The following is a 22,591-nucleotide window of genomic DNA, read 5'->3' on the forward strand; positions in this document are numbered from 1 at the left end:
CTGTACCTGATTTGGTTTCTTATCGGGGAAGAATGAGCATCTATACCTCCGTCGAAGGGGTTAATGGCTTTTTAGGAGTGTGCACTGTCTGGGTTAGAATGTTGAGTATTGATGACATCTTTAGCCAAGTCCCATGTACATTCCGTCCACATACATTTGTATGACATTATGTAATCTTATTGACAGACAAGGATTTACATTCAAATTACAACATAATATGAAGAACAAGGCAATTAATTACTGAGTCAAGCGCGCCAACTAAACTGACTTTTTTTGGATATAAAGGACTTTATCAAACAAAAGGACCATTTGTTATGTAGCTGGGACCCTTGTTATTGCAACCAGATGAAGATCTTCAAAGGTAAATTATTTATTATATCGCTATTTCTGACTTTCGTGATGCCTCTGCTTGGTTGGATAATGAATGTAATGCTTTTATGTGCGGGGCGCTGTCCTCAGACAATCATATGGTGTGCTTTCGCCGTAAAGCCTTTTTGAAATCTGACAAAGCTGCTGGATTAACAAGAAGTTAAGATTTAAAATGATGTATTACACTTGTATTTTCATTAACTTCTCTAGGGCCAGTGGGATGAAATCGTCCCACCTACTCAACAGCCAGTTGAATCCCGTGGCGCGTTATTCAAATACCTTAGAAATGCTGTTACTTCAATTTCTCAAACATATGACTATTTTACACCATTTTAAAGACAAGACTCTCGTTAATCTAACCACACTGTCCGATTTCAAAAAGGCTTTACAACGAAAGCAAAACATTAGATTATGTCAGCAGAGTACCCAGCCAGAAATAATCAGACACCCATTTTTCAAGCTAGCATATAATGTCACATAAACCCAAACCACAGCTAAATGCAGCACTAACCTTTGATGATCTTCATCAGATGACAACCCTAGGACATTATGTTATACAATACATGCATGTTTTGTTCAATCAAGTTCATATTTATATCAAAAAACAGCTTTTTACATTAGCATGTGACGTTCAGAACTAGCATACCCCCCGCAAACTTCCGGTGAATTTACTAAATTACTCACGATAAACGTTCACAAAAAACATAACAATTATTTTAAGAATTATAGATACAGAACTCCTCTATGCACTCGCTATGTCCGATTTTAAAATAGCTTTTCGGTGAAAGCACATTTTGCAATATTCTCAGTAGATAGCCCGGCATCACAGGGCTAGCTATTTAGACACCCACCAAGTTTAGCACTCACCAAAATCAGATTTACTATAAGAAAAATGTTATTACCTTTGCTGTCTTCGTCAGAATGCACTCCCAGGACTTCTTCTTCAATAACAAATGTTGGTTTGGTTCAAAATAATCCATAATTATGTTCAAATATCCTCTGTTTTGTTCGTGCGTTCAAGACACTATCCGAATTGTAAAGAAGGGTGACGCGCACGACACATTTCGTGGCAAACAAATTCTAAATATTCCATTACTGTACTTCGAAGCATGTCAACCGCTGTTTAAAATCAATTTTTATGCCATTTTTCTCGTAAAAAAAACGATAATATTCCGACTGGGAATCTGTGTTTAGGTTCAAAGACGAATGAAAATAAAAACATAGGGTCGACTCGTGCACGCGCCTCAGCCCATTGTCCTCTGATAGAGCACTTGCCAAAAGCGCTAATGTGTTTCAGCCAGTGGCTGGAATTACATCATTCAGCTTTTTCCCGCCTTCTGAGAGCCTATGGGAGCCGTAGGAAGTGTCACGTTACAGCAAAGATCCTCAGTCTTCAATAAACAGAGTCAAGAAGCTCAAGGAATGGTCAGAGAGGGCACTTCTTATACAGAATCTTCTCAGGTTTTTGCCTGCCATATGAGTTCTGTTATACTCACAGACACCATTCAAACAGTTTTAGAAACTTTAGGGTGTTTTCTATCCAAAGCCAATAATTATATGCATATTCTAGTTTCTGGGCAGTAGTAATAACCAGATTAAATCGGGTACGTTTTTTATCCGGCCGTGTAAATACTGCCCCCTACTCCCAACAGGTTAATGTTTAATATTACGATTTTTGTAATTTCAATTTCGCGCTCTGCAATTTTATGCTAGCGTCCCAACTACCCCAAAGAGGTTAAAGAAGAAAATAAGCAAACACGTTTGGTGTTTGCCAAAAGGCACGTGGGAGACATCCCAAACATATGGAAGAAGATACTCTGGTCAGATGAGACTTAAATTGAGCTTTTTATGCCATCAAGTAAAATTGCTATGTCTGGCCAAACCCCAACACCTCTAATCACAATGAGAACACCATACCTACAGTGAAGCATGGTGGTGGCAGCGTCATGCTGTGGGTATGTTTTTCATCGGAAGGGACTGGGAAACTGGTCAGAATTGAAGGAATGATGGATGGTGCTGAATACAGGGATATTCTTGAGGGAAACCTGTTTCTGTCTTCCAGAGATTTGACAGTGGGACAGAGGATCACCTTCCAGCAGGACAATGACCCTAAGCATACTGCTAAAGCAACACTCGAGTGGTTTAAGGGGAAACATTTCAATGTCTTGGAATGGCCTAGACCTCAATCCAATTGAGAATCTGTGGTATGACTTAAATCTCTTAACGCACGGATCCTGTTAGCGGGATCATTTTCGACAACATCCGGTGAAATTGCAGAGCGCCAAATTCAAAATAACAAATACTAATATTTAACATTCATTGAAATACAAGTGTCACACACCATTCAAAAGCGTAGAATCATGGTAATCTATCAGCGTTGTCAGATTTCAAAAATAATTTACGGCAAAAGCATAGCATTCGATTGTCTGTTTTGGTTCAGGTGGTCTGGTCATAGGAAGTAAAAAAACAAATTCATTTTTCTAAATACAAGCCTCAAGCCTTGAATATCGACTGTTGACATCTAGTGGAAGCCATAGGAATTGCAATTTGGGTCATGACATAGGGGTTTTCAATAGCTTTACAATATATATTATTTTTTCTGGTCGGATTTTATTCGGGTTTTCGCCTGCCAAATCAGTTCTGTTATAGCCACATACATTCTCTTAAAAACCTCTTATGGACAGACGTTCCGCTAGCGGAACGCCTCACCAATATCCAATTGTAGCGCCTGGCGCGAAATACGAAAAACCTTAAAAATGCTATAATTTCAATTTCTCAAACATATAACTATTTTACACCATTTGAAAGATAAGACTCTCCTTTATCTAACCACATTGTCCGATTTCAAAAAGGCTTTACAACGAAAGCAAAACATTAGATTATGTCAGGAGAGTACCCTCCCAAAAATAATCACACAGCCATTTTCAAAGCATGCATATATGTCACAAAAACCAAAACTACAGCTAAATGCAGCACTAACCTTGATGATCTTCATCAGATGACACTCCTAGGACATTATGTTATACAATACATGCATGTTTTGTTCAATCAAGTTCATATTTATATCAAAAACCAGCTTTTTACATTAACATGTTTTGTTCAGAACTAGCATACCCACCAACTTCCGGTGAATTTACTAAATTACTCACGATAAACGTTCACAAAATACATAAAAATTATTTTAAGAATTATATATACAGAACTCCTTTATGCAATCGCGGTGTCCGATTTTAAAATAGCTTTTCGGTGAAAGCACATTTTGCAATATTCTGAGTAGATAGCCCGGCCGTCACGGCTAGCTAATTTGACACCCACCTAGTTTGGCCCTCACCAAACTCAGATTTACTATAAGAAAAATGTTATTACCTTTGCTGTCTTCGTCAGAATGCACTCCCAGGACTTCTTCTTCAATAACAAATGTTGGTTTGGTTCAAAATAATCCATAATTATGTTCAAATATCCTCTGTTTTGTTCGTGCGTTCAAGACACTATCCGAATTGTAAAGAAGGGTGACGCGCACGACACATTTCGTGGCAAACAAATTCTAAATATTCCATTACTGTACTTCGAAGCATGTCAACCGCTGTTTAAAATCAATTTTTATGCCATTTTTCTCATAAAAAAAACGATAATATTCCGACTGGGAATCTGTGTTTAGGTTCAAAGACGAATGAAAATAAAAACATAGGGTCGACTCGTGCACGCGCCTCAGCCCATTGTCCTCTGATAGAGCACTTGCCAAAAGCGCTAATGTGTTTCAGCCAGTGGCTGGAATTACATCATTCAGCTTTTTCCCGCCTTCTGAGAGCCTATGGGAGCCGTAGGAAGTGTCACGTTACAGCAAAGATCCTCAGTCTTCAATAAACAGAGTCAAGAAGCTCAAGGAATGGTCAGAGAGGGCACTTCCTATACAGAATCTTCTCAGGTTTTTGCCTGCCATATGAGTTCTGTTATACTCACAGACACCATTCAAACAGTTTTAGAAACTTTAGGGTGTTTTCTATCCAAAGCCAATAATTATATGCATATTCTAGTTTCTGGGCAGTAGTAATAACCAGATTAAATCGGGTACGTTTTTTATCCGGCCGTGTAAATACTGCCCCCTACTCCCAACAGGTTAATGTTTAATATTACGATTTTTGTAATTTCAATTTCGCGCTCTGCAATTTTATGCTAGCGTCCCAACTACCCCAAAGAGGTTAAAGAAGAAAATAAGCAAACACGTTTGGTGTTTGCCAAAAGGCACGTGGGAGACATCCCAAACATATGGAAGAAGATACTCTGGTCAGATGAGACTTAAATTGAGCTTTTTATGCCATCAAGTAAAATTGCTATGTCTGGCCAAACCCCAACACCTCTAATCACAATGAGAACACCATACCTACAGTGAAGCATGGTGGTGGCAGCGTCATGCTGTGGGTATGTTTTTCATCGGAAGGGACTGGGAAACTGGTCAGAATTGAAGGAATGATGGATGGTGCTGAATACAGGGATATTCTTGAGGGAAACCTGTTTCTGTCTTCCAGAGATTTGACAGTGGGACAGAGGATCACCTTCCAGCAGGACAATGACCCTAAGCATACTGCTAAAGCAACACTCGAGTGGTTTAAGGGGAAACATTTCAATGTCTTGGAATGGCCTAGACCTCAATCCAATTGAGAATCTGTGGTATGACTTAAATCTCTTAACGCACGGATCCTGTTAGCGGGATCATTTTCGACAACATCCGGTGAAATTGCAGAGCGCCAAATTCAAAATAACAAATACTAATATTTAACATTCATTGAAATACAAGTGTCACACACCATTCAAAAGCGTAGAATCATGGTAATCTATCAGCGTTGTCAGATTTCAAAAATAATTTACGGCAAAAGCATAGCATTCGATTGTCTGTTTTGGTTCAGGTGGTCTGGTCATAGGAAGTAAAAAAACAAATTCATTTTTCTAAATACAAGCCTCAAGCCTTGAATATCGACTGTTGACATCTAGTGGAAGCCATAGGAATTGCAATTTGGGTCATGACATAGGGGTTTTCAATAGCTTTACAATATATATAATTTTTTCTGGTCGGATTTTATTCGGGTTTTCGCCTGCCAAATCAGTTCTGTTATAGCCACATACATTCTCTTAAAAACCTCTTATGGACAGACGTTCCGCTAGCGGAACGCCTCACCAATATCCAATTGTAGCGCCTGGCGCGAAATACGAAAAACCTTAAAAATGCTATAATTTCAATTTCTCAAACATATAACTATTTTACACCATTTGAAAGATAAGACTCTCCTTTATCTAACCACATTGTCCGATTTCAAAAAGGCTTTACAACGAAAGCAAAACATTAGATTATGTCAGGAGAGTACCCTCCCAAAAATAATCACACAGCCATTTTCAAAGCATGCATATATGTCACAAAAACCAAAACTACAGCTAAATGCAGCACTAACCTTGATGGTCTTCATCAGATGACACTCCTAGGACATTATGTTATACAATACATGCATGTTTTGTTCAATCAAGTTCATATTTATATCAAAAACCAGCTTTTTACATTAACATGTTTTGTTCAGAACTAGCATACCCACCAACTTCCGGTGAATTTACTAAATTACTCACGATAAACGTTCACAAAATACATAAAAATTATTTTAAGAATTATATATACAGAACTCCTTTATGCAATCGCGGTGTCCGATTTTAAAATAGCTTTTCGGTGAAAGCACATTTTGCAATATTCTGAGTAGATAGCCCGGCCGTCACGGCTAGCTAATTTGACACCCACCTAGTTTGGCCCTCACCAAACTCAGATTTACTATAAGAAAAATTGGATTACCTTTTCTGTTCTTCGTCAGAATGCACTCCCAGGACTTCTACTTCAACAACAAATGTTGTTTTGGTTCGAAATAATCCATAGTTATATCCAAATAGCTCCATTTTGTTTGTGCGTTCAAGTCACTATCCGAAGGGTGACGCGCCGGTGCGTTTTGTGACAAAAAATGTCAAAATATTCCATTACCGTACTTAGAAGCATGTCAAACGCTGTTTAAAATCTATTTTTATGCTATTTTTCTCATAAAATAGCGATAATATTCCAACCGGGCGACGTTGTATTCGTTCAAACACTGAAAGAAAAAAATGGAGTCGTCTCGTGCACACGCGTTCCAGTGTCATTGTCCTCAGAAGGACCACTCACAAAAACCCCTGCTGTTTTTCGCCCAGAGACTGGAGAGCTCTCATTCCACTTTCTGGCGCCTTCTGAGAGCCAATGAAAGCCTTAGAAAATGTCATGTTACAGCAGAGATGCTGTATTTTTGATAGAGATGCCCTAGAAATAGAACAAATTGTCAGACAGGGCGCTTCCTGTATAGAATCTTGTCAGGTTTTGGCCTGCCATATGAGTTCTGTTATACTCACAGACACCATTCAAACAGTTTTAGAAACTTTAGGGTGTTTTCTATCCAAATATACTAATTATATGCATATTCTAGTTTCTGGGCAGGAGTAGTAACCAGATTAAATCGGGTACGTTTTTTATCCGGCCGTGAAAATACTGCCCCCTATCCCAAACAGGTTTTAACAGTTATAGAAACTTCAGAGTGTTTTCTATCCAATGATACTGAATATATGCATATCCTAGCTTCTGGGCCTGAGTAACAGCCAGTTTACTTTGGGCACGTCAGACAGGCGGAAATTCAGGAAACTAGACCAGTGTGCAGAGAGGTTTAATCCAGCCGCTGTGTCAGATTTCAAAAAGGCTTTATGGCGACAGCATACCATGCGATTATCTGAGGACAGCGCCCCGCTTACAAAAGCATACAAACAATTTCAAGCCAAGTAGAGGAGTCACGAAAGTCAGAAATGAAAATGAATCACTTACCTTTGATGATCTTCATATGGTTGCACTCACAAGACTCCATGTTACACAATAAATGTTCATTTTGTTCGATAAAGTCCCTCTTTATATCCATAAAACTCAGGCTGCATAGTAATAACACTTTCTATATAGGCTACATAGTTATAACACTTTCTATATAGGCAACATAGTACTAACACTTTCTATATAGGCTTGTTAGGTTCTAATTTTGAGTAAAATACTCACGGACACTAGAGAAGCTTAACCAATTTGAATTCTTCCAAAAGGGTCGATACAGCTGTAATTCAGACAAACAAACATTTCACACAGGCACTGATATTTAAAACTTTAACCTAGGCTGAGTCTCCTCCACAACTGAACAGCAAACACATCTCTGTTGCTAGACAGAACCATAGTGATACCTGTTCTTCCTCACTTCATCTAACCTGACCTCTACCCCAAAGTGCTCACTCCTCCCCAACTCAAGGCTGTCATGGTTGTTGATACCAGACTGTCTCTTCTCCTCCCATAGGATCCCTCCCAGAGGATCCCTGGTGGCTAACAAAAACATATCCTGACATAATGTAAATGTTATACATTACCCTCTCTCCCTCAGTGACATTGTTAGTTTCTAAGATCTCCACCCGTCCCCCCTTATCAATGCCTGCCACATGTAATTGCTTCCCTGCACTCAACACATTCCAAGCTCAGTTGCACCCACTATATACCTTCCTCCTATAACCCTTAACTTCTGGTGTAGACCCTCAACCTTAGCACTCCATCAGTGACATGAATAAGTATATTTTCATATTCTCAGAACCCAACAGGCTACATAGCATAAACACTTTCTATATAGGCTACATAGTATTAAAAAGTTCCAATTTCGGCTACATTGTACTAACACTTTCTATATAGGCTACATAGTACTAACACTTTCTATATAGGCTACATAGTACTAACACTTTCTATATAGGCTACATTACATAGTATTAAAAGTTTCTATTTAGGCTACATACTGTACATACTATCTTTATAAAATATATTTTCCTTTATTATTTTCTGTTAACCCTACCACTCCTCCCCTAATTGGAGTAAACTAATGAACAACAACAGTTAGGCGTCCTGTAATTCCTCTACCCTCAACCTCTCCCATCTATTTTTGATGTCCATCCAGTTTGATTTCTATTAACCATTAACAGATAGATGGATAGATGGATAGATGGATAGATAAATGATATATATTATATAGACATTTGCAACTGGGGGGGTGTTGTAGTTGTCCTTGAGGGCAGGCAGTGAGCACTCAATGGTGCGTTCGGCTGGGCGTACCACCGTCTCTAGAGCCTTACAGTCAGCAGCGATGGAGTTGCCGTGCCAGGCCATGATGCAGCCCGACAGTATGCTCTCGGTGGTGCTCCTGTAGAACACTGTGAGTTACTTTCCTTTTCTTGGCAAAGGGGATGATAGTGGAGATCTTGAGCTAGAGAGAGCTTTAATTGAAAATGTCAGAAAACACAGCAGCTAGCTGGTCTGCACATGCTCTGAGGGCGCAGCTAGGTATACCGTCTGTGTCGTCAGCCTTGCAAAGGCTAACACGCTTAAATGACTTACATACGTCCTCTGAGGAGACCATAATTATTGTCCTCAGGGTCTCGCTGCGGCAGCTCACTGTCGTTATGTTCAAAGCGGGAGAAAACTGTGTTTAGCTCATCTGGTAGGGTGGCGTTGGTGTCCGCGACTGGTTTTCTTTTTGTAATGGTGATCGTTAGAAGCCTCGTGTCCAACCCGCCAAACTGCTCTTCCACTTTGTCCCTATACTTCTGTCTCGTCCTCTACGCTCTGTAATGGAAGCCCGGGGTCTCAATCTCACTAACACCCCTCCACATCTGCCTCTCTGTCGAAGTGGTGAAAGTGGTTTATGGTCAGTGACGCACTAACACATGGTAAGGAAGTCCAGGGTGGAGGCTTGTCATTGTAGGAAGGGTCCAGTGGTGAGTTGTGTTGAGGTGGTGCAGAGTTTTTCTGACCTGTTGTCACTCTGCACCCCTTTGTCCAATTAAAGAACAGGCAGGAATAGGGGTCTGTTACACGACCTGACAGGACCTGTGATTGGCTGAGTTCCCTGGCAACCTGGTCCATAACACAGAGGTGTGAAGAGGCCTCTGCCACTGGACCTTGGGGTCAGGCTGAGGCGGGGGGATGGTAGCCTACCTCAGCAGTAAAAGTAACACAGATTTTGAAGTCCCAAAGAAATGTCTCTGTACCCCAGCGCCAGACAGAGGGTTTGAGAGAGGTGTTCTACACTGTACATGTCTGAAGCACATATGATTTGACTCTGTAAGGTGAAAGAGTCAGCCCTTGCAGGTGGCTGGAGTAACCTGTGGCTGGGACAGACAGGTGCTGAGTGATGAAGATTCTCTTTCTGTTCTGGCCAAAATGCAAATCCCTGAGCAGGTTGAAATTGCGTGTGTGTGTGTGTGTGTGTGTGTGTGTGTGTGTGTGTGTGTGTGTGTGTGTGTGTGTGTGTGAGGGGTGTGTGTGTGTGTGTGTGTGTGTGTGTGTGTGTGTGTGTGTGTGTGTGTGTGTGTGTGTAAATGTGAAGCATTTGGCCTGTGCAATTTGTTTTGTTCGTTGATTGAATGTTTTGATGGGATTTCTAGTGAAATAGAATGACTCGATTTAAACTGGGCATACAATGCCGCTCAATTTGTCAATGCCCACAGGTGTGTCTATGTAAATAACACAACACGTGACTTGTTGAGAAGAACACTGGACAGAGAGCTTTCGCTTAAGTCACTCATACATCTAGGTGTTGTACCATTGGGTTGGTCTCAGAGTTCTCTAGGAGAGAATTATGAATGTTGCGAATCAAGGTCCAAGGAACAAAAACAACTAGGGTAGGTTATTGTACATTTTATAATAATTGAGGATGGTATCTTCCGCTAACAGTTTTACATCCCATATTTTCATTCAGACATTCTGAGACAATGTACAATATCTTGACTGACATAACAATAGATATAGTAGATATACAAAAAAAAAATGTTATGTATTTTTGCATCAGTTTATTGCATCAGTATGTTGCCAACAATATATTTAAACATAAAGTAATTAATTGTGCAACCTCCCCTCTCTCGAATCTCAGTGTGCTCGGATATTGTTCCACAAGGATGAATGACTCTTCAGGAAACCACACTTACTTCAGCTGGGGTTTTTGCTTTACCCAGGGCTATGTTGGGCTAGTGCTGTCTGGTGCTGCCCAGGTCCTGTGCTTCTTCCTGGGGACACCAACTCTGGTCTGGTGCCTTTGGCTCTCTCTGACTGGAAGTCTCTCTGGAGGTGTCAAACCCACCCAGATCTTCACCTGTTAACCTGTTTGCAGTGGAGCTGGTGTTCTGTGTCGAGGGTCTCCTTGAGGTGATCAGCTACCTCGTACAAAATGTCACGTTACTGCAGGCTGTTTTTTTCCTATATCACCTCTCCTGGATCAGCAGGCCCCTGCTCCAGAGCTGCATCTGTGTGGAGCGCTACCTGGCGGTGGCCCAACCTGTGGCTTTCCTCAAGTACAGACTCCGGAGGTACAGGGTGGTGTGTTCAACCATGGTCTGGCTGCTGTTGCTCACTTTCGCATGTTCTTCAATTGCCTCAATGGGTTATTTAGAAGCTGCAGTTCCAGTGCTCATTGGTGTCTATTGCCTTGGGTTGGCAGTCATTTCTCTCTGCTGCTTCTTCATCCTGCGTGTGCTGAAGCAGCCTGGTCCAGGAGAGGTTGAGGGGGGCAGAGGGCGAGAGAAGAAACAGGGGACGACAGACCCACATAAGATGAGAGCTTTTGGGATCGTCTTAACGAACATGTTGATTATCTTGACGAGCTTCATTCCGGTTGTCGTTGGTTACACCATCGTGTCATCCAGTCTTGACTACTACTGCAATGTCTTCCCCATGTTGTTTATTGTTAACATCTTCAGTGTCCTGGTCTCACCCCTGATTCATCTCTACAGAGAGGAAAGGCTGCCATGCCAAAGAGGGCCAGAGACACGTTAGACTTACAGTTCTGGGCACTAAAAGTACAGGTTTATATGACAAACTATCGCTAGGAGATGATAGAGCGATGTGCTAAATATGCATTTCATTAAAATTGTTCTGCCAATCCCGTGGCGCAGTCTAACATCTTATTGCCTGCACCTGTAGTTTAAGCATACTGTACCTAGACAAGTCAAAAAGTAGAAGTCATTTTTTATTTGATTAATTATATATCATTTTGTGAGATACAGCACACTAGTATTGGACTTGTTGTTAAAGGGGCAATCTGCAATTCAAACAATAACAAAGTGGACCATCCGTAATATCAACAGTTCGTTTTGAGGCATTAACTTTTTTTAAACAAGCTATTTTTCTGGGGTTCTGATGGTACGACAGTTGAACTAAGCTCATGTGCCATTTATAAGTTATATTCTTCTAGAATCACTGGGTAAATAATTCATTTAAAAGTCCAACAATGGATATAGCATTCACCCCTTTAACTAAAGCTGCATCACTTGTTTATCATTTATGGTGGATTTTGTTTTGTTTTATTTATATTACAATTTTTTTTTAGGATTGGGTTGCTAGTTAGGGGATTAGACCAATTCATTTAACATCAGCAATAAGTAATGTATTGTCTTCTTCATATTATATTGTCCATTTCATTTAGGGTCCTTGTCTGTCACCAATATTACATAATGTTATTCAAATGAATGGCGACTGACTGTGCATGATACTTGGCTGTCATTGTTAGGCAATATTCGAAGCCAGACTGTGCACGTTCCTAGAAAGCCATTAGGCTCCATAAACAGGAAACAAATTGGGACCCCCATGATATAAACATCAGCTATTTGAATTGCAGATGCACGTCAATTCAAAAGCCAATACATTAGTCAAGTAAAGTCTAGTGTAGATGATCTTGCTTTGAGCCCTCTTCATAGCATACTGTAGGTGCTAAATCATAACCCCTGGACAGAAGTATAGACGCTCATTCTTCCCCGATATGAACAAGCCACAGCAGATAGAGTGGAAACCCAATATCTTTCCTTGTTTTGATAAACCACAGTAACTTCAATCAATTTGTAAAAACCACATTGTCTGTGTGTGTGTGTGTTTTAGTCTTAAAACCTGTGGTGACAAAACTAGCTTTTTTGCTTGTTTTGATGAATTTTAACCCCCAAAATACTGTATATGCTACTATTTTATCTTTGCTAAATCATGTTTTAACTTGTATTACATTATGGATATAGCAGTGACTTCTCTACTATTGAGTGATGTTCTATATTGAAATGAATTGCTGCATGTTTTAAAAAAGTGTTGAATAAAGCAAATCTGATTGATTCAACAGTTCAGGTCCCTGTCTGTCTGTTACTTATGATTACAACATGTATATATCTGTACTCCACCTTCAGTGATGAATGCAGTGTATAATTCCTTACGAAGCATGCATACCCAGACAAAGCCATTGAAAAAAAAAAGAAGATTGCTTCTGTAAAAATCAGGACCTGCCTGATGTTTTGATTGGCTATTTGTATGACAGCAAACTTTGCAATGATTTTTTTGTAACTGCCTCTGTTTAGGAGTAAGGCCTAATTCTGGAGTTGATTCTTATGTTTTAAAAGAAAACTACATACACACACTGACACACAAAGAAAAACATTTGATTAGATTTGGGGATCCTTGGAACTCTAGAGGAAAGATGTGGTTGTCAGAATTTCAAACCTTATGGTTGTCTCTCTGTCTACTGGCAAACCCTTATGGCTATAAACATGTGGATCTAGCATGCCAGTCACCCTGCTGTCTGCCAATCAAAGGATTGGGGATTCTTGGAAACCTTAAACCTTTGAAATTACATATTTGTGATCACTGTTCAGTGATTCCCTGCAGCATACAATTCCAAATATGTGATTGAAACAGTAGCAACATAGTGTATGCTGCAACAAACACGTCTAAACAGCGTTGCTGTTTGGAAAGCATCTTCACAACGTTTTGTACTGATGGAAATTAAAGGTTTTCACAACATTATTTCTCAATTTCACCTTTTATTGTAAAAGATAAATGCAAACTTCATCATCCAAGCATCACGCGGAATACGTCCACAGCCAAACTCATTCCATAAACGACGCTAAACCACCAGTTGCGCTGACAAAAACAAAACTTAAATTAGTGAGTTAAAATCTAAACTTGTTTACAATATACCATATCTCTGGTGAGCACAAGGGAGAAATGTAATATTGTTTAGACAAAGAGATATGCGTCAGCTAACCTAACAGCGGCTAAAATCATTCTGAGTTGGCAGTGTGTTTTTTTTATATCACATATGGTTTACCTGTAAGTACAAACCTACAGTGTATTCACTATAAAATTACAGATAGATCCCAAATCCAAACAATAGACTAAACTGTGTACTGTATGTCTGAAGCCCATATGATTTGATTTTGTAAGGTGAAAGAGTCGGTGGCTGGGCTAACCTGTGGCTGGGACAGACAGGTGCTGAGTGATATGAGTGACGTTGCTTCCATTCCTGCTCAGGCTAAAATGCAAATCCCTGAGCAGGTTGAAATTCCATCTGGTTGTGTGTCTCTGTGTACCTTTGTGTCTTTGTGTGTGTGTGTGTGTGTGTGTGTTGCGTGCGTGCGTGCGTGTGTTTGTGCATTCAGCATATGCATTTTTATTAATCTGTGTTTTGTACCTTCATGATATGTTTTGATTTCTAGTCAAATACAATTACTTTCCTTTTTTCTCTGACAGTGTATTGCCCACATTGCCCACATCAACTCCAAAATCCCAGATACCCTGAGTCCACTATAATTTGCATATCGCATATGGAATCTCAATTGCACTCCACGTTGCCCTTTCCCACCTAGACAAAATGAACATCTACAGTGGTTGCTCCACTAACATTTTTGTGATTATGTTGTGGGATGTAGAGGTAATTTGTGGTTTAGTACGGTACCCTGCGTCACCACTTCATTGCACCAGACCAGCACAACGGGGAGTTAGAGCACTGATTATGCTTTTGAGTACTAATGTGTCTTTAACCTCTTACAACTACTTAGGGATAGGGGGCAGTATTTTCAATTTTGAAAAGAATATGTGCCCATATTAAACTGCATCCTACTCAAACTCAGAAGCTAGGATATGCATATTATTATTAGATTTGGATAGAAAACACTCTGGAGTTTCTAAAACTGTTTGAATGATGTCTGTGAGTATAACAGAACTCATATAGCAGTCAAAAACCTGAGACAAATCCTAACAGGAAGTGGAAATCTGATGTGTGGAATCACTTTCAAGCCTTTGCCTATGAAACACACAGTGAGTTAGGGTTCATTTAGCACTTCCTAAGGCTTCCACTAGATGTCAACAGTCTTTAGAAAGTTGTTTGAGTCTTCTCCGGTAAACACAGACCGAACGAGAAGCCTGGAAATTTGGTTAGAAGGGGAGGGCCATCACTACATAGGCGCACCTTCATGTGGGGGCTGTTTTGTTCCGAAACGTTTTATAAGACAATGCAATCGTCCGGTTTGAATATTATTGAAGTTCTGATTGAAAAAGGCCCTAAAGATTTATGCTATACAACGTTTGACATGTTTGAACGAACGTAAATAGATTTTTGTTTTACTTTTCGTGGTGACATGTTCCGCGCGCTTCGTACATTTTGAGTAGCCTACAGAACGCGCTAACAACAAGGAGCTATTTGGACATACAGTGGGGGGAAAAAGTAGTGTTTCCCCACTGATAAAGAAAGGATCAGTCTATCATTTTAATGGTAGGTTTATTTGAACAGTGAGAGACAGAATAACAACAAAAATATCCATAAAAACGCATGTCAAAAATGTTATAAATTGATTTGCATTTTAATGAGGGAAATTAGTATTTGACCCCCCTCTCAATCAGAAAGATTTCTTGCTCCCAGGTGTCTTTTATACAGGTAACAAGCTGAGATTAGGAGCACACTCTTAAAGGGAGTGCTCCTAACCGCAGCTTGTTACCTGTAAAAAAGACACCTGTCCACAGAAGCAATCAATCAATCAATCAGATTCCAAACTCTCCACCATGGCCAAGACCAAAGAGCTCTCCAGGGATGTCAAGGACAAGATTTTAGCCCTACACAAGGCTGGAATGGGCTACAAGACCATCGCCAAGCAACTTGGTGAGAAGGTGACAACATTTGGTGCGATTATTCGCAAATGGAAGAAACACAAAAGAACTGTCAATATCCCTCGGCCTGGGGCTCCATGCAAGATCTCACCTCGTGGGGTTGCAATGATCATGAGAACGGTGAGGAATCAGCCCAGAACTACACGGGAGGATCTTGTCAATGATCTTGTCAATGATCTCAAGGCAGCTGGGACTATAGTCACCAAGAAAACAATTGGTAACACACTACGCCGTGAAGGACTGAAATCCTGCAGCGCCCGCAAGGTCCCCCTGCTCAAGAATACATATACAAGTTTGCAAATTAACATCTGAATGATTCAGAGGACAACTGGTGAAAGTGTTGTGGTCAGATGAGATCAAAATGGAGCTCTTTGGCATGAACTCAACTCGCCGTGTTTGTAGGAGGAGGAATGCTGCCTAGGACCTCAAGAACACCATCTCCACTGTCAAACATGGAGGTGAAAACATTATGCTTTGGGGGTGTTTTTCTGCTAAGGGGACAGCACAACTTCACCACATCAAAGGAACGATGGACGGGGCCATGTACCGTCAAATCTTGGGTGAGAACATCCTTCCCTCAGCCAGGGCATTGAAAATGGGTCGTGGATGGATATTCCAGCATGACAATGACACAAAACACACGGCCAAGGCAACAAAGGAGTGGCTCAAGAAGAAGCACATTAAGGTCCTGGAGTGGCCTAGCCAGTCTCCAGACCTTAATCCCATAGAAAATCTGTGGAGGGAGCTGAAGGTTTGAGTTGCCAAACGTCAGCCTCGAAACCTTAATGACTTGGAGAAGATCTGCAAAGAGAAGTGGGACAAAATCCCTCCTGAGATGTGTGCAAACCTGGTTGCCAACTACAAAAAACATCTGACCTCTGTGATTGCCAACAAGGGTTTTGCCACCAAGTACTAAGTCATGTTTTGTAGAGGGGTCAAATACTTATTTCCCTCATTAAAATGCAAATCATTTTATAACATTTTTGACATGCGTTTTTCTGGATTTTTTGTTGTTATTCTGTCTGTCACTGTTCAAATAAACCTACCATTAAAATTATAGACTGATAATTTCTTTGTAAGTGGGTAAACGGACAAATTCAGCAGGGGATCAAATACTTTTTTCCCCCACTGTAAATTATTAACTTTATCGAACAAAACAACAGTTGTTGTGGACCTGGGATTCCTGGAAGTGCCTTCTGATGAAGATATTCAAAGGTAAGTGAATATTTCTAATACTATTTATGATTTTACAGTGAGGCAAAAAAATATTTAGTCAGCCACCAATTGTGCAAGTTCTCCCACTTAAAAAGATGAGAGAGGCCTGTAATTTTCATCATAGGTACACGTCAACTATGACAGACAAAATGAGAAAAAAAATTCCAGAAAATCACATTGTAGGACTTTTAATGAATTTATTTGCAAATGATGGTGGAAAATAAGTATTTGGTCAACTACAAACAAGCAAGATTTCTGGCTCTCACAGACCTGTAACTTCTTCTTTAAGAGGCTCCTCTGTCCTCCACTCGTTACCTGTATTAATGGCACCTGTTTGAACTTGTTATCAGTATGAAAGACACCTGTCCACAACCTCAAACAGTCACACTTCAAACTCCACTATGGCCAAGACCAAAGAGCTGTCAAAGGACACCAGAAACAAAATTGTAGACCTGCACCAGGCTGGGAAGACTGAATCTGCAATAGGTAAGCAGCTTGGTTTGAAGAAATCAACTGTGGGAGCAATTATTAGGAAATGGAAGACATACAAGACCACTGATAATCTCCCTCGATCTGGGGCTCCACACAAGATCTCACCCCGTGGGGTCAAAATGATCACAACAACGGTGAGCAAAAATTCCAGAACCACACGGGGGGACCTAGTGAATGACCTGCAGAGAGCTGGGACCAAAGTAACAAAGCCTACCATCAGTAACACACTACACCGCCAGGGACTCAAATCCTGCAGTGCCAGACGTGTCCTCCTGCTTAAAACCTCTTCAGCGTCTCGTCCCGTCAGCGGGATCAAAATCCAGGGAAAACTCCTAGCGACATTAGCATAACGAAATTTAATGTTTTTTTTTTCAAATATAGGACTGTCTCATATCGTTGTATAGATACACCTCTCCTGAATCGACCGACGTCGTCCGATTTCAAAAAGGTTTTACAGGAAAAGCAAATCATTAGATTATGTTAGAGGAGTCCATCGTAAAAGCAGCAACATAGCCATTTTCCGACCAACCACATGCATCACAAATAACCAAAAAACAGCTAAATGCAGCACTAACCTTTTACAAACTTCATCAGATGACACACCTAGGACATCATGTTACACAATGCATGCATTCTTTTGTTCAATAAAGTTCATATTTATATATGAAAACAGCATTTTACATCGGCGTCTGACGTTGACTAACTATTTTCCCGTCAAATGCAATCCGGGGAAACAGAGCTACAATTTACTGAATTACTATTCGAAAACATGTTTAAAATGTAATATTGTCATTCTAAGATTTATAGATGAATATCTCTTGAAAGCACCTGTCATACCAGATTTAAAAATAACTTTACTGGGTAATCACACTTAGCGATAAAAGGGGATGCGATACTCAGAAAATGAGCTAGTAAATACAGCTCGGCACCATCTTGTAACAATCGCATATCACATCTAATGTTGTATAATATTGTCAATAATCCCTTACCTTTAGTTGTCTTCATCAGAAAGCACTTCCAGGAATCCCAGGTCCACAACAGATGTATTTTCGGTCGAAAAAGTCCATCCTTTATGTTCCATTAGCTTGCTGTTGTTAGCGCGTCTGAATGGTGTATCCAAATACTCTGCCGGGCGCGCCACAGCCGTTTCGAAATATATTTTTCTTTCCCATTTAGGTTTGTTCAAACATGTCAAACGTTGTATAACATAAATCTTCAGGGCCTGTTTCAACAAGAGAGCCAATAAGATTTGAGGGGGATGATTGCATTGTGTTTCAAAACGTTTCCAAAGGTGGGGGTAGACAGGGCCGCCGGCGTCATAATGGTGATGGCCCTCCGCCTGTGACCAATTTCCAACGCGTCTCATTCACTGAGTTTCGACAGTAGAAGGCTCAAAACACTTTGTAAAGACTGGCGACATCTTGTGGAAGCAATAGGAAGTGCTCAAATAACGATAGCTCACGGTGTGAATAATAGGCAACGACGTGAAGTTGAGTCCACAATTCAGAATTCCACTTCCTGTTTCAATCGGTCTCGGGGTTTTGACTGCCATATGAGTTCTGTTATACTCACAGACACCATTCAAACAGTTTTAGAAACTTTAGGGTGTTTTCTATCCACAGGTATTAATTATATGCATATCCTAGCTTCTGAGTTTGATTAGTAGGCCGTTGAAAATGGGCACTAATTTTTTCCAAAATGCGCTGTGGCGCCCCCTATCCTAGGGTAACGTCAAGAGGTTAAGCCAGTACATGTCCAGGCCCATCTGAAGTTTGCTAGAGAGCATTTGGATGATCCAGAAGAGGATTGGGAGAATGTCATATGGTCAGATGAAACCAAAATATAACTTTTTGGTAAAAATTCAACTCATCGTGTTTGGAGGACAAAGAATGCTGAGTTGCATCCAAAGAACACCATACCTACTGTGAAGCATGGGGGTGGAAACATCCTGCTTTGGGGCTGTTTTTCTGCAAAGGGACCAGGACGACTGATCCGTGTAAAGGAAAGAATGAATGGGGCCATGTATCGTGAGATTGAGTGAAAACCTCCTTCCATCAGCAAGGGCATTGAAGATGAAACGTGGCTGGGTCTTTCAGCATGACAATGATACCAAACACACCGCCCGGGCAACGAAGGAGTGGCTTTGTAAGAAGCATTTCAAGGTCCTGGAGTGGCCTGGCCAGTCTCCAGATCTCAACCCCATAGAAAATCTTTGGAGGGAGTTGAAAGTCCGTGTTGCCCAGCGACAGCCCCAAAACATCACTGCTCTAGAGGAGATCTGCATGGAGGAATGGGCCTAAAATACCAGCAACAGTGTGTGAAAACCTTGTGAAGACTTACAGAAAACGTTTGACCTGTGTCATTGCCAACAAAGGGTATATAACAAAATATTGAAATAAACTTTTGTTATTGACCAAATACTTATTTTCCACCATAATTTGCAAATAAATTCATAAAAAATCCTACAATGTGATTTTCTGGAAAATAAATTATCATTTTGTCTGTCATAGTTGAAGTGTACCTATGATGAAAATTACAGGCCTCTCTCATCTTTTTAAGTGGGAGAACTTGCACAATTGGTGGCTGACGGTATTGGAGGGAAAATATTTTCTGAACATCACGCGCCAATGTAAAATGCTGTTTTTATATAGAAATATGAACTTTATGGAACAACAAAATGCATGTATTGTGTAACATGATGGCCTAGGAGTGTCATCTGATGAAGATTGTCAAAGGTTAGTGCTTCATTTAGCTGTGTTTTGGGTTTTTGTGATGCATGCTAGTTGCTTAGAAAATGGCTGTGTGATTATGTTTGTCGATGTACTCACCTAACATAATGTAATGTTTTGCTTTCGCTGTAAAGCCTTTTTGAAATCGGACAATGTGGTTCGATTCAGGAGAAGTGTATCTATAAAACGGTGTAAAATAGTCCTATGTTTGAGAAATAGAAATGATTAGATTTGTGGTTCTGAATATGGCGCTCTGATTTTTAACCTGTTAGGGCTAGGGGGCAGCATTTGCACATCTGGATAAATTTTTTTTACCCGATTTAATCTGGTTACTAATCCTACCCAGTAACTAGAATATGCATATACTTATTATATATGGATAGAAAACACTCTAAAGTTTCCAAAACTGTTTGAATGGTGTCTGTGAGTATAACAGAACTCATTTGGCAGGCAAAACCCTGAGACATTTTCTGACAGGAAGTGGATACCTGATGTGTTGTATTGACTTTAAACCTATCCCATTGAAAAACACAGGGGTTTAGGAATATTTTGGCACTTCCTATTGCTTCCACTAGATGTCACCAGCCTTTACAAAGTGTTTTGAGTCTTCTGGAGGGAGATCTGACCGAACAAGAGCCATGGAACGGTGATGTCCCATTAGACACCTGGCGCGCTAGTTCATGTTGGGTACCCTCGTTCCAATACGTTATAAAAGAGTATGCATTCGTCCACCTTGAATATTATTCATGTTCTGGTTAAAAAAGGCCCTAATGATTTATGCTATACAACGTTTGACATGTTTGAACGAACGGAAATATATTTTTTCCCCTCGTTCATGACGAGAAGTCCGGCTGGCTTACATCATGTGCTAACGAGACGGAGATTTTTGGACATAAATGATGAGCTTTTTTGAACAAAACTACATTCGTTATGGACCTGTGATACCTGGAAGTGACATCTGATGAAGAGAATCAAAGGTAATGGATTATTTACATAGTATTTTCGATTTTAGATCTCCCCAACATGACGTCTAGTCTGTATCGCAACGCGTATTTTTCTGGGCGCAGTGCTCAGATTATTGCAAAGTGTGATTTCCCAGTAAGGTTATTTTTAAATCTGGCAAGTTGATTGCGTTCAAGAGATGTAAATCTATAATTCTTTAAATGACAATATAATATTTTACCAATGTTTTCTAATTTTAATTATTTAATTTGTGACGCTGACTTGACTGCCGGTTATTGGAGGGAAACGATTTCCTCAACATCAATGCCATAGTAAAACGCTGTTTTTGGATATAAATATGAACTTGATAGAACTAAAAATGCATGCATTGTCTAACATAATGTCCTAGGAGTGTCATCTGATGGAGATTGTAAAAGGTTAGTGCATCATTTTAGCTGGTTTTATGGTTTTGGTGACCCTGTCTTTGACTTGACAAAACATTACACACAACTCTTGTAAATGTACTGTCCTAACATACTCTAAATTTATGCTTTCGCCGTAAAACCTTTTTGAAATCGTAAAACGTGGTTAGATTAAGGAGATGTTTATCTTTCAAAGGGTGTAAAATAGTTGTATGTTTGAAAAATTTGAATTTTGACATTTATTTGGATTCAAATTTGCCGCTCTTGAAATGCACCTGCTGTTGATGGAGTGCACCACGGGTGGCACGCTAGCGTCCCACCTAGCCCATAGAGGTTAACAAAAATCGATCCCGCTAACGGGATAAGAGCTGTAAGATTAACTGACAATGACTGGGCGACATAAACCTAAATAGAAAATGATAATTGTGCACAACTTCAGTATGACTGTTGTTTCACTAAGGTTTTTATTATTTTATTTTGTTAGCATTATTTTTTCTTACTGTAGTACTGTAGGCCACTCCCAACCGGTCACGTTATACAGCACCTGAGTGGCGCAAAGGGGAATACAAGCTGTGTTTCTGTAATAGTGCCTGTGTGTACCTGGTGTAGAGGAGTCAGTCGCAGGACAGCAGAATTGAGTAATAAACATAATTTACTCAAAATATACACAAAATACAACTCAATAATATGAGCCCACAATAACGGACTGTATTACAACCAAACAATCACTCACAAAACAAACATGGGGGAACAGAGGGTTAAATAATGAACATGTAATTGGGGAATAGAAACCAGGTGTGTAGAAAACAAAGACAAAACAAATGGAAAATGAAAAGTGGTTTGGCGATGGTTAGAAGACCGGCGACGTCGACCGCCGCCTGAACAAGGAGAGGAGCCGACTTCGGCGGAAGTCGTGACAGTACCCCCCTTGACGCGCGGCTCCAGCAGCGCTGGAGTTCAGGGTCCAATATGTCCGCCACCGGAACCCAGCACCTCTCCTCCGGACCGTACCCCTCCCACTCCACGAGGTACTGAAGGCCCCCTGCCCGACGCCTCGAGTCCAGGATGGCTCGAACTGCATACGCCGGGGCCCGGCGGTGGCCAGAAGGGGGAGAGGAAGGGGGAGAGGTTAGTGGAGGAGTGGCAGAGCGAGTTTTGGGCCATCTCTGCCCAGGGGATGAACGCCGCCCACTCCCCTGGCCGGTCCTGGCAATAAGACCGCAGAAACCTACCCACATCCTGGTTTACTGTCTCCACCTGCCCGTTACTCTCGGGGTGAAAACCCGAGGTAAGGCTGACCGAGACCCCCAGATATTCCAAGGACGCCCGCCAAACCCTTGACATGAACTGGGGACCTCGATCAGACACTTTATTTTCAGGCACCC

The sequence above is a fragment of the Salmo salar genome, chromosome 04 (assembly GCF_965601325.2).
Source record: "Salmo salar chromosome 04, fSalSal1, whole genome shotgun sequence".
In the NCBI taxonomy this organism is placed as follows: Eukaryota; Metazoa; Chordata; class Actinopteri; order Salmoniformes; family Salmonidae; genus Salmo; species Salmo salar.